This window comes from Mustela nigripes, chromosome 4 (assembly GCF_022355385.1).
Source record: "Mustela nigripes isolate SB6536 chromosome 4, MUSNIG.SB6536, whole genome shotgun sequence".
NCBI lineage: Eukaryota > Metazoa > Chordata > Mammalia > Carnivora > Mustelidae > Mustela > Mustela nigripes.
The window spans coordinates 184,437,105-184,455,100 of NC_081560.1; the positions used below are offsets into that span (position 1 = coordinate 184,437,105).

The 17,996-nt window shown below is 55.0% G+C and overlaps 1 protein-coding gene across 9 annotated transcripts in view; it reads right to left on the reverse strand.

Moving 5' to 3' along the window:
- The window catches only part of CHST15 (carbohydrate sulfotransferase 15), a 75,191-nt gene extending 57,505 nt beyond the window's left edge, over nt 1-17,686 (reverse strand). For 3 of the 9 annotated variants that reach the window (XM_059398761.1, XM_059398766.1, XM_059398764.1), the window contains exon 1: nt 16,390-16,681. The gene's annotated coding sequence lies outside the window, so the exon portion shown is untranslated. The other 6 variants (XM_059398760.1, XM_059398762.1, XM_059398763.1 and 3 more) reach the window with 4 other exon arrangements.
- Between the last annotated feature and the right edge of the window lie 310 nt (nt 17,687-17,996).

The window sequence follows — 17,996 nt, forward strand, 5'->3', positions numbered from 1 at the left end:
AACCCAGCACACAGCACCTCCCCAGGATAAGGCTCTAAAGAGTGACGCGGGCAGCTATCCTGTAGCTATCCCTACATACTCTGAGCCCCGCACCAACTCCCACGCTCCCTCCCGGTACAAAATCACTTTAACCCTCATCCCAGAGCCCCGGTTCCAATTTAAAACCTGCGAAGGCCAGCTTCCCCTTTGCTAGAGCTCTCTTTGGCAGCCAGCCCTGGGATGCTACTTTCTGCGTCTCTACCGGCTCCTAAGAGAAAAAGGCACCCACTGAGCGCGCGCGAGTCCGGGCTGGCTGTGCTGGGAGAGAACAAAGACTTCACACAAAGGAGAGCTGGCCCATCCAAGCCCTCGCTGCTGCTGCCGGGGACGACACTCCGTCCCCGTCCCCGAGTGCCGGAGTTCCCTAGCTGAGGTGCACCGGGCCGACCCCCTCCTTCACATATGGAGGAGCGACCAGAGTGACTGGTCCTGGTGGCCCTGAAAGCCCGGCCTCTCTCCAGGGGCCTCCCCCACAGCCAGGAGGGCAGGGCCCAAGCAGTGGAGACCAGAGATGAAAAGGGGATAGATAGGCCCCTCTAGGGACTGAGCACAGGGCCACAAAGACGTTTTATCCATTAAGCCTCCCTGGCTAATCACTGTTTGTCAGGCTTTTATACTGTGCGGTGAAAAATTAGCAGGATCTTGGCTTTAGACACACACTCACACACACACACGTGCACGCATACACACACACACACACACATGCACACACACGCAATCTAGAAGGACTTTACATTGAGGTTTTCCGTTCTGTAAGCTGACCGTAAGTTTCCTTAGAGGACTTTGGCTCCATGTGCCTGTATCTTCTGAAAAGCACAGTGGTAGATGTTTCCAGATTCGGACACTTGGAACCCAGGAAAGCCACAGGAGATCCCACCCGCAGACCAGAACAATCACTCAGGGAACCAGCCCAGCTCAGCAAGTCCCTCTCAAGCATGCACAGGGGTCGGGCACCCCGCCAGACCCCACAGAGCCCACGGAGGTGATGCAGCCACGACTGGGCCCTCCAGCCGCTCCCAACCGGCTGTTCATACACGCAGTGGCTCTAAGTCGAGTGGCTCTAGGGTGCACACCCTACAAGAAACCCAGGGCCAGCTCCCCAGGCTGCAGCCCATGCGGTCCCCCAGGCCTCAGGCCCAGAAGGGCCTTGCACTGGCTTTAATGCTCTGCTGTCTCCATTCTGAAATTCTCAGCAAGAAATGCGCCCACAGTTTCATGTCACGCTGGGCCACTGGGCCCTGCAAATTATACGCCTGCTTGCGAAGATCTCTCACGAGTTCTGGAATGAGGATTCAAAGGAAAGAGAAATCACACCAGAGAGCTTCTCTTATCCCTGGTTCAAGTAACCACAAAAGAGCAAATACCTGCCTTACGTCTCGGGTTTAAGCTCATCGTGGGTCTGAGCAAGGACCTTTCCCAGGGTGCTGGGAATCGGCACCTGGCTGTCCCCACCAGCAGTGAGGTCATCCCGAGGCACTTCCAGGAGCCCGTTGGTCATAACTCCGATCTGCGGCCGCCCCTGCTCCTCATCCAGCTTTGCCCGATGCTTTAAACAATACGGGCCCTTTAATTCATCACACTAATGCGATCACACACTCATCCCACAGTCCAGCCACCGGGCACTCAACGGGAGGCTCCTTCTGAGAAATTTGCAGCCGGAGCTTACCCTCTCTTGGCCCCTTTAAATGGGAAAATCTCCGCCTTAGCTGAGCGGTGGGCTCCTTCCACAGCCTGCAAAGGAAGCGAAGGCCTCCGCCAACGGCCCCGCTCCAGCAGTTTCCACAGCCATCCTCAGGACGGCGAGGTTTAAACACATTTACAAACAAGCTTCATTTTAACCTTCCTTGGTGGAGAATGCAAAATCAATTACGTATCTGCTGATAATGCCCCCGTTATCTCGTGTTGGTGGCACTTCACAATTAATGCGGCCCGAGAGGCTGACAGTGAGCAGCCTCACACACGCCTTCTGGTTATTACGAGCATCACTCTGACCCACAGCTGAGCGTGCGGGGCTCACACACAGCGTGCTGCGCAGGGATTTTGCATTTTTAAGAGATTGGCTTGTAGACGGTTTAATTAAAATACACTAGAGCATAATTCAGTTGGAATTGAAGCTCCCATCAAACCAAACTAGGCAGCGGGAATCTTCCCAAGCTTAAAAGTACCTCCTGGTTTTTTACTGGTAAAACCGACTGGACTCGGAAACTGAACAGACATGGAAGGGAGAGAGGGAGGGATTGAAGGGACATGACGCAAGTTCTCAGCCACACGCTCATGCTTCATACCTGAACCTCAGTTAAAAGAGGTTCAGAGAGGTCAAGCCCCAAAACACAGAGCACTCAGTGAGAACTGGGACCAGAAGTGTCAAAGTCTGAACAAGGAAGGCCCCACTGTAAGGTAAGAGCATGCAACCTCTTAAGTCAGACTAGCTGGGTTCGAGTTCCACTCTACCTTTCACCAGCTGCCAGCACGTGGGCAGGGTGAACCTCTCGGGCCTCAGTTTTTCCATCTGTAAGTGGGGGAGTTAGGCGTGTCTATATCAAAGGCTGCTGAGAGTAAACACAGTGTAGACAAAGGCTGGCACAAGCACCCAATGACTGGTTACCGTTATCTGAACTCAAGCTTCCTGATTCCTTGCTCTATCACACCCTGTTTATTAGGGCCCCTTAGAGCTGAGAATCTCTCAGATCTGGGAACGAAGCCTGCCTACAGGCCTGCACCCCAGTGGGTGATGGTCCCACAGAGCACCGTGTGGGCACATGGCAGACGTGAAATGCACACATCGTGGGTTTTCTGGTATCAGCCGACCGATGGAAAATATTATTAATTGATGGCCAGTTGGAAGAGATCCAAGGACGGTCTAAAAGATGAATGGTAACACTGAAGTTTATGAAATCCTCAAGTGCAGTGGATCCCTACATCTAATAAAAGTAAGTGGCAGCAGAATTCGTCTGCAGCTTAGTGACAGTGTTTTACCAACATCGATCCCCTGGGTTTGATAACACTGATTTGATGACATGGTTACACAAGACAGTAGCGTTACAGGAAGCTGGGTCAAGGGTACACAGGAACTCGGTGCTATTTTTTGCAACTTCTCGTGAGTATAAAATTATTTCAAAATAAAAAGCTACAACAAAGTTATGAGGTAGCATCTAGGAATGCCAAAAGATGAGGAGGATTCTCGGCAAGTTTTCAGCATGTCAATACAGTCAGTTTCCAGGCGGGACAGCCCCACGCGGACTTGGGAAGAGACGCTGAGTGCACATCTGGAATGATTCTAAATCAAGCTCTTCAGGGGGAAAAAATCATTTCTGTTATTTTTCCATTTACTAAAACTCAGGGAAATATAGGTTTTTTCCAGAGTTTAAAAACTAATCACAAACAATATAAAATGCAGCTGGACATCTACTACAACTACTCGTAAACATTTATAGGAAAACTTTGCAACATGACACCCTTAAAGATGTCCAGGGAGGACCAGAGAGAGATGTAAAGTCTGTGAAAATACTTGGTAGAAATCGTCTGTTGAGGCCTTACTACGTATCAGGGTGGCCCGTGGGGTCTCGGGCATGGTTCCCACAAAAGAAAAACTGTCATCCACCTGTCGCTAGCAGGGACTGACCACAGGCTGTATGGAGGGCTCCAGGTGTGCACGAGGCCCAGAGCATCCTGAAAGAGAGGAAGCAGGAGATCTGGGGCCACAGCACCAAAGAGGCCATTCACGGAGCTCACGGGCACCGGGATGATGGCAGGACCTGGGCTGGGGACGGAGAGGACTGCAAGAAAGGGACAAAGAATGACAGGGCCCCCAAGGGACAACGTTGCAACCGGTGATGGGAAGGGACCTCAGGAGGACAGCACAGGAAGGGAGGCAGAGCCTCCATCTGAGAGTGGAAGACGGAAGTCAAGTCCTGAGGGAGGCCTGGGTCTCGGTCAAGGCCAGGCAGGAAAGCAACGCTCAAGGAAGGGGCCGCACCAGCCCAGGAATTTGCTCTGCCCCACTGTCCCACCAAAGGTCTCCCCCTCCACCTCCCACAAGAGGGCTGCTTAGAGCTGTCACATATTCAAGTCATCAGCAGCACGGGCACCTTGGGGATATCATGGTACTATTTTCATCTTGTGTGGATGACTGTGATCATCCCACCGGAGCCTCGAGCATATGTTTACATAAAAATAACCTCTGTTGGGGTGCCTGGGTGGCTCAGTTGGTTAAGCATTTGCCTTCAGCTCGGGTCATGATCCCAGGGTCCTAGGATCAAGCCCCACATCAGTCTCCCTGCTCAGTGGGGAGCCTGCTTCTCCCTCTCCCTCTGCTGCTCTACCTGCTTGTGTCTCTTGCTCTATCAAATAAATAAATAAAATCTTAAAACAAAAAAACCTCTGCTCACAAGCCAAACCCAAGTGAGAGGATTAGGAGGATGGGGTTTCTCCCGGTTTTCTGCTAGCCGTGTTTCTGAAACTCTCTAGCAGCTGAGGCCAGCCAGCATCAGACAAGTGTTCACCCCGAGATGCACAGTGAGTGAGAAGGCCCAGCTGTAGATGGTAATTTGGAGGAACACATGCATGTCAACCCAAGCATGCTAGAAACCAGGTCCTCTGACCAGCTCTCCGGTCCCAACAACTGGTCCCCTCCTGGGGTCTTAGCACTCGCTGGCCCCTCTGCCTGGGACAATCTTCTGACACTTCAGCTGACCATGCCTTCTTATTCAAGGATCAACCTAGATGTCCCCTCTTTGGAAAGGCCTTCCCTGATCTTCCCTGATCAGCCACTGTCCTGCGCGGGCACTTCCTACTCTCTGTGCTCTGATATTGTGAACCTGTCCACTGTCTGTCTATCCCCAGGAGAATACAGGCTCCATGAGCACATGGGCCCAATCTGTCCAGCTCCTGCTGCATTCCCAGCTCCTAGGACAGTGTCGGGCACAAAGCAAGTCCTCAGCCAGGAGAGTGACTCTAAAGAGGAGGTACAGAGCTTGAGTCAGAAGAACTGGAGAAGGTGAACGGTCAGGCTCCCAAATATTCACTAACGGCACTGAGGGATCAGGGGCAAGTCGCTTCAGCTCCGCGGGTTTCGGCTTCCCCAGCTGTAAAAGGGCTGTGGGCGAGACAGGAAAACGAACGAGGGAACTCGTAAGACCTTTGCCATCCCCACGCTATGGGTCAAGGTTTTCGATTATCCGATGTACTCCTGCCTTTCTTCCCTTCACCCATGCGTCTGTCCATCCATCCATCCATCCATCCAACCATCCTTCTTAGAGGCTAGGCCCTGGAGAGATAACCTTGAGTAAGACACACTTCCTGTCTTAGAGGAATAAACAACCTTTAGTGGCAGATGGAAAGGAAGCTAAGCACCACGGGAGACCACGGGGTCTCGGGCTGGGCCGCTGTGGAGGTGGTGGGTGGTCAGTTCACAAGGAAGGAAAATGGACCTACAATCCCACAGAGCCGGCAGAGTGATGGAAAACGTAAGGTGGTCGCATCCGGGAAATCTGGTCAAGAAACTCAAAGACAGTCACTACCCAAGTCCCAACACAGACTGAGGACCAAAAAGGCTCATTCCGGAGGATCACGGTGCAGATTATCTGTCCACCCCTTTGCCACGGAAGAGCTCAAAATTCTCCTTAGAAGAATGATTACAATCACTGCTAAGTCCAATCAATGGTTCTCAGCTAATGAGCTTACCTTGTCGCCCACACATACAGGCACATGCAGGCACACACACGCACAGATGCCCAGGGCCCACCCTCAAAGGCCTGACAGAGGACCAGAGACGGTCTTTCTTTCAAAAAGCTTTCGAAAAGGGGGTTCTAATGCAGCACCCTGCTTTAGAGCCCATGAGCTGCCTGCAAAGTTCACTTCTCACTACAGGGTAGAGGAGCATGACAGTGTCAGTGACACCGACATGAAATATGTCCATGAGGATCTCGACAGATGGACTTTCCGCAGCCCTAACGCACTTCCACCGAGGCATCAGAACTAAAATGGCACCTGGAATCAAGAACATGAAAACCCGGTCTGGTAACATGGCTAGACACTCCAGGATGAAACCCCAGCTGCGCCAGCCACCCTCGGGCCCCAGGAGGTGCCCCCACAGGCCCGCACGGTTCAGGCAATGCTCTGGCCCAATGTAATGCTTTAAAAACAACTTCATAATGTACCCTGAAGTCACAGCCACAGCCCCTTGTTTATGGGCTCAGCCAGATCAGATAAAATTTCATTCTCCGAATTGGTTCCTAATTTAATTATTCCCCGGATAAGCGTCGGCCTCCTGTTGCCGCAGGGAAAAAGAACGAGAAGGCACTGGCACCACCAGCTGTGGTTCTGGTCTGGCAGCTATGGGGGGATGAGCCACTCTCCGGCCCCTGTCAGGTCTGCAGGGGTCACAACAGCGGGCTCGGGTAAGGTGGTCACCAAGGGTCCGTCCCAAACCAGGCAAGAGGACACCCCGGGGTTTTACTAAGAGCTTAGGAAGAACGCTCAGGGCAAGCGGACAGACTCTGAAAACCAGGATTCGATCCTGACCCTGTGCAGTCTCTTGGGGGCCTCAGTTTTCCATCTACAAAGTGGGGCTATTCCCTGAAGGCCCTTCCAAGCTGTACAATTCAGACAATTCAGAGGGGGCAGAGTGATGCAGCTGAAACCCACCTGAGAACAAAGCCTTCATGAAAGCCAGGGGAAAAAATTTAAAAAGTAAAGGAATCTTATTAGTAAGAGCAAATTAAAAAAAAAAAAAAAAAGAGCAAGTAAAAATAACTCATAAACTATAACCCTAGAAATGGATGCGTGTCCACACAAACACCTTCTTGTGAATATATCGAGAGCTCTATATAACACAGAAGCATTAGTCAAAGGTGCCAAAGATGGAGACAATGTCCATAAAAATGTCTGTAGAATGTGCTCAATCGAAACAATGGAATACGCTCCGACCATCAAAAGGACAAATACGATTCAGCCATCAAAAGGACGGCAGTACGGAGGGATACACCATCACATGGGTCAACGATGTTGAGTGCAAGAAGCCAGCCACAAAAAACACACGTTATCCAATTCCAGTCATAAAAAGTCCAGAAGACAGAAACTGACAGAGACAGAAAGTAGATTCCTCCCTGCTCGGGGCTACGGGGCGGGGCGGGGCGGGGCGCTGAGCCTGAGCTTGGAGGGGGCTGTGAGCTAACGGGTCCAGGCTTTCCATCTGAGTTGATAAAATGTTCCGAAACTAAATGTGGTGCTGCTTGCACATATCTGTAAATATACTCAAAACTACTGAATTATATACTTTGAATGGGTGGATTTAATTTAAACGTGTGGTATGCGAACAACATCTCAATAAAGCCATTTAAAAAAAGAATAGGTTGAATGGACCAGAAAAGAGTCTGTTGCGTAATTTTTAAAAATAAGTCAGATGAGAACTTTGTAAGATAAATATACACACCCGCGCACGCATGCACACACTTCCACATGCACGTGCACACACACCCCCCTCCCGAAAGAGTTCTGCAGCTTTGCGGCTGCTCCAAAAGGTACAGAGCTTATTTTCAGTGGGCAACTCTCCTTCTTCCATAAACCGAAAACACTGCTGACTCAAACGTGGGCAGGCCTGCATTTTTCTTTACCAATTTGTTTCAGTTTTAACGGCCAAGAGCAAATTTCCTTTCTGCCACCCAAATGGCAACCGAAATTTCACCTAGCTTTTAGTACAGCATTTTTATTCTCGGAGCCAAATTTTGTCCCACATAAAGGATCCGTGGGTTTGCCACAGTCTACCTGTGGGCAGGTGGCGGGGGTGGGGGCGGGGTTGGGTTGCTCTGCCTGGAAGGGACTTCTGGGGAGGTCACATCGAGCACCCACTCTTGCCTCCCGTCCAGCCCTCGCATTTCACTTCTCGCAGAGACAGCGACAGTGAGTACAAATAGCTCTCTAAAGTTAAGGCGACACAAATGCCGGGCTGCTCCCACTCTCATTAATCAGAGCGTCCCTCTTTCTCGTATTTATCCCAACTGATAACGTGCCGAGGCAAGTTCAACATGTCCTAAAAGCAACTATTTCCTCTGACTTTCGGAACAGTGCCCTTGGATTGCTGGCCCACAATGGAGCTGCACAGGGCCATCCCAGGATCACACGATCTTTATTAAGAACTGCAACAGAGGACCAGGGAGGGTCGCATCACGGTGGTTCAGGCTAAAGATGACCGCAGAAAAGGCCACCATGAGCTTCCCACAGTACAAGAACACCCAGACACACAGGAGGGGGTCCTTCCTACGGGCTCGCTGTTTCTAAGCCCGGACAATAAGGAATGGGATAAAAGGATCAAGAATGTTCATGGATGGGTCAGAGTTAAGAGCCAACTGGATGGCCCATCGGGGCAGTGTGGGGGCTTGAATCCCAGCTCTGCCCGCCTCTCCCCTCAGACTACCTCCCGCCCTCACTCCTCCCTCACATGGGGCTCAGCATCCAGGGAGCCCAAGAAAGGAAAAGTTCCCCTCCACAGGGATGCCTGACATTCCTATAGTCAGGACGCTAAGCCCCTTGCAAGGTGGAGATGGGGAAGGCAAGACAGAGGATTCCTGCTCCCTCAGCCAAGTCCGGAGCTAAGGTAACAGGTGCCGTGTCCAAGAAGGAGGGGGCCTCACCCAAGGGAAAGACCCTGGATGGCTGGGAAGCAGACACAGACGGACCCTGGTACCAGGAAACCGGGGGCCAGGAATGCCTACGCCCCCTTCTCCTCCATCCCTCACCCCGTGACAATGGAATAGTGGGGGTCAAACCTCGATTTGGGCTGGCCTATTGCCCAGCTGGCTGTTGCTAACAGGCCATCTGACCTCCACTTCTCCATTTCTTGAGACTCTGGGAGACAGGATTTCCATCCAGGGCTGCCACAGAGGGTTTGGAGAACAACTCCCCTCACCGTCCAACACACACACACATACACACCACCAGGAACAAAGGTCCTGGCCCAGTCTAACCGCAGCCCCCACCCTCTCACCCGGGAGAAGAGGGCAGAGACCAGCTAAGTGGTAATACTCCGTCTCTAGCAAGACTCTGACAAAGCACAGCTGGTCTTCCCAGTCAAATGAGGAAGTCAAACTGTCCCCAAGAATCTAGTAGAAGATAACATTCTTCAGAGTTCAACCGTGAACCAGAAATAAGAACTTCCCACTTCCTCCACCAGACCACAGACTGGACACCAAGCTCCCATTCTTCTCCACATCGTCCTAAAGCAACAGCAGTTCTGAATTCCAGCATCCGATTATGGGACCCAGAGTGAGCCAGCTGCAGCCACCCCCAACCTGGATGTCGGGGAACCTGAGGACAGAGCAGCCACAGACAATCTCATGGGACCTGAGCCAACACTCGGCCATCCTCAGTGTGGCGGCAGCGGAACAGACAGCATGATCTGAAATGGGCACTGGGAAGCACCAGTACTGGGTCCCTGTTCCCCAGGGCAACCCCGCTCTCTTAAAATCCTGGAGATCCCTTATGTGCACGAGCAAATATGGTCTTCTGTGTGTGCTAAGACCTTTTATACAAACAGGTTCACAAATCAGAGGAAATAATTCTCTGTAGACCAATAGTCTGATCTGGGGTTTGGAAATTATGGTCCCAATAAATATACGCCAGGATATACTTTATATTTTTAATGCAAATATTTACATTCCAAACAAAGGCACATGGAACGTAAAAAGAAGCTATTTATGCCAGCTGTAAGAAACACTAACAGCCCCCACATTTCTTCCCTGAGTAGATGGCTCCTGTTTGTATTTCTGAAACACCAACCGAATTTCCTTAACACTTCTCCCCAAGACTCTCAACACACACACACACACACACACAAAGTGTTTAATGGCCCAAAACCTAATGCCAGGAAATCCAAGGTTATTACATTAGGCCTTGACGCCTTCAAAAATTTAGTGGCAAGCATTAACTCCTGTTACCTTGCTACCAAACTGGGGGGATTCTTTTATGTCTTCTGGGTGCACACCCAGGGGCCCACATAACGTCCATAACAGTCCAGGAAAAAATGGGCTTTTGAAAGAATCCTTTTAGATTGATGCATCCCTTCAAGGCACGGCAGTCTCTCCCGACTCTGCGCGGGACTGGCTAGGAGCGGGGCCTCCCAGACACCCCCCTTGAGAGGCTCACCGGGCTGGGGCAGGCAGACCACACCCAGGACACGAGTGGGATGAGCTCAAGCCTGAGCTCAGCAGAGTAGAATGCAGAAGCTCAGAGGAGGAAAGAAACACTTGGATGGGGGAGAGAGGGACACAGGGGAGATGAGGCAGACATAGGACGCGTTACTGGCAAAGGTTTCCTGAAGGTGACTGGGGCCATGGGGCCCCACGGGGGTACCAAGAGGAGGCAGACAAGGTTCTCGTGGCCGGGCGCTTGGTCAGCCCACACCTCCACTCCAGGTGAACGACCTTCCAGTTAGACGCAGCCGTGGAGTCCATGGCTAATCTTTATCTCACTGTGGCGATCAGTCCCAGACGCTGCAGAAAACGACACAGAGCTGACAGGCCTTGCTGTCTAACCTCCGTGCCCCCCACCCCGTCCCCATGGGCCCCCTATGCCCCCCCCCCACCAAGGGCCAGGCCCTGGGCTCAGCGCTTACTATTTGCTGGCAGCAAGGGACTCTTCTGGCCACTCCTGAGGTCTCCTTCCACGTGGGGAGCTCTCTGCCTGTGTGTCTCCGCCTGGTGGTGTCCACACTGTCCCAGAAGTGTGGAAGGAGGACCCGGACGTGAGGAGCCCAGTCACACCTTTTCCTACCCAGAGGAGGCATTGCACCTGCTGGCTTCCCGTGCAGGAGGAAAGCTGCACTTTTCCAGCTCTGCCTGTGCCTAGGGAGGCGAGGGGGCTGGGGGGCCGTGGGCCCAAGTGCCCAGTGCTCTCCAGTTCAGGGCTGTCGCCCACTTGCCCACCAGTCTGGCCACCTTCTCCAACATCTGCTTCACTCGGAGACAAATGCCACGTTTTTAACTCCACCCATCTTCCTCCTCCACCCTCTCTCCCCAGAGGTCTCAGAACTCCTGTAATATGCTGCCGACCTGGGGATTCTTTCATGCCAGGAAGAGGGGCTCAACTTGGGGAGACCCCTTGAGCCCTAAGTTGTATGACTCCTAATACTCAAAACACAACACAGCGTAGAAATTATTAATCCCTTTTAATCGATGAGCAAACTGAGGCACAAGGAGTTTAAGCCCCTTGCCCGGGGTCACAGTAATGGAACAAAGAAACAGAGGAGGGACTCCTGCCCTGGTCAGGGTGGCGCCAGGGCTTGCCCACCACCTGCACTGTCCCCCTCCTAGGCTCTCCAAGGGATTCAACACCCAGGCTAAGAGAACGTCAGTGCCGAGGCACCAAACTCTTGGTTCACTGCAAATATGAAGGAGCTGGCTGAACGTCTCACGGGAAGCAGACAGAGCCACCAGCCCCTTTCAGCAAGGGGAGGACACAATAATCCACCTTCCCAGATCTCTCGGAGTCTGGAATGCAGGTCCCAAGCTCACTGAAAAGTTGCCACAGGCCCAGGCTCTTGGTCCCTACAAGGGAGACCCAGGGCTGCCCGGAGAGAGACCAAACCACTACCCCTGGGGGCCTTGCCTACCTGCACCCAGATCACCACTGACATTCCTGCCGCAAGGAGCAAGCGGATGGGTAGGAGCACACTTCATTTCAAGAGAAAATGTGGAACAACCAAGTTCCAGCACATTTGCAGGAGAAAATAATTGCGCCTGGTCTGCATCTAATCATTTGCCCACGTTGGGGTATTTTTCAGGCACCTGGGTGACTAGGCTGCCTGCTTCAATATTTTCATCCCAAACACAATTCTGGAAAGCGTCCAGGTTTCCACTATAATGACACCCTGCTTCCGCTTCTGAGGATCTGCCAACACATTTTCTTCCGAGACCCGAAAGGCCTGGACCAGGACGGCTTCTAGAAATGTAAAACGGGTGTCGGGGAGAGCCTGCCCCAGCAAGGGGGCCCCAGCAAGACTGCTCAGGATTCTTTTAAGCTTAGAGGGGGGCTCAAGATGTTAACACTGAAGAGCAAGCTACCCCAGCACGTTTCTGGCGACACCCGCCCGACCTGCCCCCTGCTTCATTGTGACAAGTGGGAACACAGCCGAACGGACCCGCGGCCTGCCCACGGTGTGAGCTCAAAGGGTCGCAAAGCAGCTGTTTATCCGGCCCGTCCTCACACACATGAAGAAACAGCCCCAGGAGGGGAAGCAACCTGCCAAGTAGGATCTAGCTGTCCCGGGGCTCCTGGCCTTACACGGCGTCAGAGAAGCCCTCTGAGGTAGAATTTGCTAGAAATCATGCCCCGACCCCAGAATGAGACAGATCTACAATCTTCATGCAGAGCTGTACGTGCAGCTTGAGGGACACACTCTCTGTGCCGGGTTAGGAGCTCTAGAGCTTGAGAATGCCCCAGGAGCCGACGTCTCTGAGTGCCTCCTGCGTGCTGGGCGCTGCTCCAAGCTCCTGGCAGGTGTCAACGTACGCACAGGACGGCAGCCATCGGGCTGGGGCATGAAGGCCAAGCTCAGAGCCGCTACCCAGGTCCTGCCTCGCTCTCAGCGCTCTCAGCAGCGTTACGTAACCGACTTGTGTAAGCGCTGCCTCGCCCCGTAACTGGGTGCTGCCTTGGGGCCAACGCTGCCTCTCCGCCCCGTGCACCTGGCCCGGGGCCCACACCTGAGGTCATGCCTCCAGGCTGCACATCGCTGTCACGGATGAAAGGGATGCGGCTCGAGGTTCCCTCGCGTCCCCTTTGAAACAAGCCGAGACCGAGACCGAGAACCTGCTTTCCACGGCCACCTCCCCGTAACTTAACGGCTTACTGATTCACACCCGCCTCCCCTTCTGGGGAAGCCACAGTTGTTCGTCTGCCCCGGCCCTCCGTTCCCTCCCTCCTCTCTATCATTTTCTCCTCCTTCCTCCCATACAACTGGATGCCTGAAAACTCGGTCTGGGTGACCTCCGACAGCCTCCCCGCCCTCTAACTGACACAAAGGGGGACACCTGCCTGACCTGCCTGCCACAGGGCCAGCTGGGAACCAGTAGGGACCCAGCAAATGACAGCTGTCGTGGCCAAATGTCTCCCTCCCCAACCCCCACAGGTTAAAAAGAAAAAAATCTGTATTGGCCCAAATCAACACAAAACCTTTACTCTTCTTCCCAGCTATCTAGATGGGATACACTAACTAGGTAAGAGCCACCTTTAGGCTTTGTTTCATGCTGTGAAAATACGGGTCACCTTCTCCCCAGGCCCTACTGTAAAGGAAGGAAACCAGACCTTAGCACTTGAGAACAATAAAGAAATACACCGTGCGCGTCAAAACATTCCGTCTCCCAAACACCTGGCCGGCTAAGTGAGAACACAATCCCCTGCTTCACACGACAGAACAAAACACTCGTGGAAGTCAGCGAACCTCACTCCCGAGCCTCCCAGCACACAGACCGGAAGGGAGGACCAGTGGCATTATTCTCAACAATGACTGAAAGCATCACTTCTATATGACACACGGCTAAAGAGGTGCCCGCTGGTTGGCTGCTCACGTAAGTGACACTCCCGGGCCAGCTACTACTTTTAAACACAGTTTCCACTTAGAGAATTTAAGAAAATTCCTCTCTCCGACACATGGTTGCCAACGGCATCTTTGCCATCCTGGACCTACTGAGGCCCCAGCAGCAATGGGTCGGGGTCCAAACAAGAGGGCAGGAAAAGTGAGAGCTGCCTACAAGGACTGTACGTGCCCCTGGGAGCCTCCGAGAGGCTCCAGCACAGCATGTGGGAGAAGAGGACAGGCCCCAGCGGCTGCGGTTCAGCCACCCAGGCGGACTTTCTACTTGCAGGCTGTGTGACCTTGGGCAAGTCACCCAACCACTCTGAGCCTCAATTTCCACATCTGCTAAGAGAAGACTCATCCCCAACAACCCAATCCCTCCAGCACTTACAAACATCTGACAAGCTGGTGCAGGCATTTCTGTCTGCTCCCCTCCTGCGAGGGCTGGGACTAGGCCTGTCTTATCACTGTACCAACCCCAGATGCTCCGCCATAGGATCTGTTTGGTCAGTGAAATTATACGAGAAGTTGGAGCACAGGGTCTCCTTCCATGTGAAGGGAATGCATCAAGTAGCTACTGACTGAATGCACGGCCCACAAGCACAGGAAGGAGCCTGGCATGTGGCTGCAGGCATGTGGGCACCTGCCAATTCTTAGTCCCTGAGCCCTTGGAGGTGTGAGCCGTGTGTCCTATCATGTATCCCATCGCCCTGACCATGGGGCACTCCTCCCATTAATACAGACACAGGGCCAGATGTCAAGCTTCAAGCCTCCTGGCACTGCACCCCCCAAACCTTTTACTCCACTTCTAGAATCGGAGCCCACACTTGAATATCCATGCTTGAGAATTCTCTTGAAAATTTACAAGACCTGCAAGTCTGTTTTTCTCTGATGGGCTGAGCCTGAGTCAAAGTTTCCCCTTGTATGTGGGGCGTGGGTTCACCTATTCAGGGTACCTCGAGAATTTCCCTCCCCTCCCCCTCTCCCCCTACCCTTGCAAGGGCAATTTCTGGCTGGGCCCTAGATGGCCTTGGACAGCCACAGTCTAATCACAACCCAGTACTAATCTAAAGCTTCTGACAGCGCAGTTTCAAAGGGCGTGGGGTTCCCATGGCCCAGCCGGTTAACTTAAGAGTTTTTTTAATGCTCTTCTCCCAACACCAAATAATCACCATTCACTTCCCAACCTCTCCTGCAAACACTGCCTCTTCCAGATGCAGAGATTAATCTTCTCTCTTTCTGGCATTGGAAAACCAAAAGCCTCTCTTCGGGCCAGGGCCAGCAGCAACAGAGGAGAGAAGGGTACAGAAAGCAGCCCAGAAAGACGCCACAGTGACAGTGCTGGGATCCCCGGCCAAGACCGCGGTTCAGGCGTCACAAGCTCTAGTTATCAAAGAAAAGCAAGGCCTAGATGTAACCCACTCTGGACAGACCTGCTCCCCTTACCCACCACCCCCCATCCTGGATGAATTAATGCTGCCTGCTTCAGCCACAAGCCAGCTCACTGCAGTCAGGCAATGATCTGAAAAGACAGACAGGGTTGAATTTCCTTCCCAGGGCCCTTAGAGAAGGTTCTCCTGGGGAGCTAGACCTTGAAGGGAAGGCCAGACCTGCAGCTCCACTTCTGGCTCGAATACACACTGAGAAGGAGACCAGGAAGAAGCAAGAAGAACATTTTTCTGCCAATCTTCCACAAGCATTGTAGAGAAAAACTTACTTGATAAAAAACAACAACAACTACCTAATAAAAAGATTTTTTTATTCACATGGTATTTTAAGCAAGATCATCTATGACTGGTACACATTTAGGTACCAATTAAAACATCCTGATTCAACATACAGTTTGTAAAATTAATAAGTACCATGTTCTGTAAGGGAGGATTCTGCAAAGGGTTGGGGGCAGGAAAGCTGGGATGGAGAGCCGTGTGGGAAGGTCCTGGAGGAACTTCGGGCCAATCTCCAGACCTCAGTTTTCTCCCGGACCCCGCAGGGGATGCAGATGCCCTCAAGGTGGCTTTCTGCTCCGTTGCTGGGTGGCTGCCCTCACAGCAACCGCAGCGGATAAAGAAAGAGGGGCTGGGGGCACTACGGAGGAGCCTAGAACCACAGCCCCCCTGCTCAATTTCACTGAACGGCGCGCCAAATGCCTTCGCGGGGCGTCCTGGGGCTTCCTGAGAATACCACTTCATTCCCCAAACTCCGTGCCCTTAGCTCACCCAGGGTACACCGGGAACGGGAAAATGCCCCCTGCCCCCAGGAGCCAGCCTCAGCCCCAGTCTTGCTGCCTGCTTCTCGAACCTCCCTCCGCGAGGCGCAGACGTCCAGCCGCCAACGGCCGGCACCCGAACCCAGCCTTCGGTGTCTCCGCGGGCCTCTCCAGTCGGAAGGGCCGAGCCAGGGCGCAGGGCGGGCGGGCAACGTGGGCACCAGGGCCGCGACGGGGCGGCCCAGCAGCCGCGCCCAGGACCCGGGCGGCTCCGAATCCTAAACACACACGCACACACGCGCGCGCACGCTGGCCAATCCATTCGCCCGGAGGAGTCGGAAGGCGCTTTCACAGCTCTTCATTCATTACCCAAAGGCGAGGTTTCCTTCACCCGGATGCCTCCATCCCGCCATCCCCGGGGCCTCCACGAGGGTCAATTGCGCCACGCGTCCTCGCCTCCCGCACACACACCCCGACCCCCTTGCGCTCCAGCACGATCGCCAGCGTCGCCCCCGCACCGCGGCCGCTGCCTCCCCGGCTCCCCGCAGCCGCCGCCGCGCAGCGCCGCTCAGACCTGCCGCGCTCCGCTCGTCGCGCCCAGCCGGCGGGGGACGCCACCGCCGAGAAGCGCCGGCAACTCCCGAGTCCCGCCGCCTCCGGAGCCACGGCCCGCAGCTGGGCGGGAGCAGGGGCGGAGGGCCGAGAGGAAGGAGGAGGGGGCGGGGAGCAAAAGTTCAGGCCGCTCTGGGCCCGGCCGCGCCCCCGTCTCCTCCCACGCGCGCCCCCGAGGTGTCCCCTCCCGGAACCGGGTCCCACAGGCGTCGGTGCCTGCCCCCGCCGCCCCCACCCCGGCTCCGCCACCCAACGCGGTGGCGGGACTGGAGCGGGAGGTCGGCAGGCGGCTCCCAGCCGGACTCGGGGAGAGAGAAGCGGATGCCCGCTTACCTGCCCGGGGCTACGCCTGGAAACTTCCCCGAAGTGCGCGGGGGAGCTAAGCATCTGGCTGGGGGAATTCCCGACCCCCCCCCACCTCCCCCCAGCGCGCGCTCACACGGTGAAAGCACTGGTGTGTCTGTCCGTCCGTCCTCCGCCTGCAGCTTCCAGAGCGGGGCGGCGTGGGGACGCCCAGATTCCGACTCCTGGGGCTGTTCCTCTGGGCAGCCGGCCCGCGCGTGCCCCGCGGCGTGCGCCCCCCGCCGGCGTCCGGCTGTCCGCAGCGCCACCACCCCTTCTCCTGGTCCCCTGTCCCCGCGCTCCGGCTGCATTCTCTCGAGCCAGAGAGGGGGCATTCGAGCCCCGGCGCCGCCTCCGGGCAGCCCTTTCTGCGGGGTCCCCGGCGCACGGGGCGCCCGGAGGTGGTCGGGACCGGCGGCGAGGGGCCGCCCCCGCTGCTGACGGCGGAGGGCCGAGGGGAGGCTGGGCCGAGGGACGCGGGGCTCAAACCTGCCTCTGCTCGGCGCGCTCGCAAGTTCATTGTCTGCCTGGGCCGCCGCCGCCGCCTCCGCGCCGGGAGCGCCGCGGGGAGTGAGGCTGCGCGCAGCCTCCGCCGGCCCGGGCTCCCTACGCCCAGCCCCGCCGCCGCCCGCGCTGCCCGGCCGGAACGCGGAGGGGCGCCGGAGCCCGGAGCCAGACCTCCACCCGCCGCTCCTTGCCGCCCCCACCCCGGCGCCTGGCACCCAACTTGTACCTGAGAAGCCCGGGTCCAACCCCGGAGCCTCTGCGGCTCCGGCTCCGCGGGAGCGCGCTCAGCCCCGCGCCTCGAGCCCCGCATCCAGGGCGCGTCAACCTGACTCCCCGAGCGCAGGGAGGAAAAGTTTGGGAGTGACGTGCAGATGGCGAATGAAACCTCCGAGGAGAACCCTCCCCCCGCCCCATGTCGCGCTGACACACATCAGCTCGAGTCTGGAATGTGAGATCAAGGCGTGTGCGCCGCGCGGTGGGTTTGGTCCCCGCCCCCTCCCCTTCCAAGTAAACAAGGTTTGAGCGATGCGGTGATTCTAAATGGGAAGCAAACCGAAACCCCTAAAGTCCTCCAGTGACGCTCTGCCAGAGACATTTTTAGCGAACTTGGCGGTCTGCAGCCAGCCCATACATTGATATGCAAGGCCACGGCGCTGGTGGGTTCTGCGCCCTCTGTTGTGTTTTTGCAGCCCGCGAAGGCTCTGCCGGGCTCTTTGGCCC